Source organism: Cyclopterus lumpus, chromosome 18 (genome assembly GCF_009769545.1).
Source record: "Cyclopterus lumpus isolate fCycLum1 chromosome 18, fCycLum1.pri, whole genome shotgun sequence".
In the NCBI taxonomy this organism is placed as follows: Eukaryota; Metazoa; Chordata; class Actinopteri; order Perciformes; family Cyclopteridae; genus Cyclopterus; species Cyclopterus lumpus.
In genome coordinates this window covers 14,108,205-14,109,665 of record NC_046983.1, presented here as the reverse complement: position 1 = coordinate 14,109,665, position 1,461 = coordinate 14,108,205, and positions in this window count along the sequence as shown.

Below are 1,461 nucleotides of genomic sequence, written 5' to 3'. Positions count from 1 at the left end.
GCGATTAGATCTCACTTTCACAGATAACCCTCAGCATTGTGAGCGTCACTGGTGATGGAGCGAGCCCGAGATCAAAGTACACATGGAAAGTTAAGTAAGTCTGGTTGCTATGGAAAACAACGTTCAACAACAATTTGATCGGTGACTAAGGAACGCGGTGTAACAAAAGCAATGATGCTGGAAATGTAAGAGGACCCAGATAAAGCAAGACCCAGACAGATGAAGTCCTCATCAGTTCAACACCATGAAGTCCGAACCCTCAAGTAACAACTAAACATTCTATATCTTTTGCCCGCGCTTGAATAATAATATTAACATCATAACATTGCTTGGATAAATTGATCAAAAGCCAAAAAGTGGGGTCCCAAGTCATGTCCATAGTAATGTCCATAGTCATGTCCCAAATTATGTCCACAGTCATGTCACAAGTTATGTCACAAATTATTTCCATAGTCATGTCCCAAGTCATGTCCCAAGTTATTTCCATAGTAATCTCGCAAGGCTTGTCCCAAGTCATGTCACAAGTCATATCCCAAGTTATGTCCATAGTCATGTCACAAGGCATGTTTGAAGTCAAGACCCAAGTTATGTCCCAAGTCATGTCACAAGGCATGTTTGAAGTCAAGACCCAAGTCAAATCTCAACACTGACAATTCCCAAGTCAAGTAAACTTTGAGTTTCGGGTTCTCAGCAAGTCATAATGCGATCTTCATCAAATTTAATGCCATTTTACATGCCATTATATTTTTTTTAACTTGTATTTATTTGTTAAAAAGTGTGACTGTATTTTGCATAAAAAGAATGAAATGATTTTGTCTTTTTTTTTGTGATTCAGAAATCCCGGGAAATGAATTACTGCGCGCCACACTTTTAAAATAAACATTTTAATATTTGGGCCTCGGGGAAGGTAACAAGTATAGTCAAGTCCATGTGAAGTCACAATTCATTGGTGTTTAAGTCCAAGTCAAGTTTCAAGTGTTCAAATCAATTCAATGTTACTGTATTTCCGTTTCACACAAAGAATGCAGAAAGAGGCACGCCTTTTTTTCACACACGTCACTATACAGTACATTATGAAAAGAAGTGTCCATGTGATCAAAGTGTTCGGTATATTACAGAATGAGCTCTACAATGTCTCACAGTACAAGTTGGTTATTTGTAATATAGTGTCATCCCTGCCCACCCTGTGAGCTGCTGAGAGGTCAAAAGGCACAAATACGCAGTCACAAGCCCAGATACACACCTACAAAATCACACACAACGAGAACACACCCTGTCCCTATCACTAACGGTTACTCATTTACGCATTTTGCGACATCAAGTAATGCAAGATTTAGCATCCACACCATCCACCCACCCAACACATCCAACCTGCCCCCACCCCCTAAACATCTTAGACCTCTATATAAAGTCCTGCACTCCGTCCCTCTGTCTTCCTCGCCTGCTAACTAACAGTTAGCC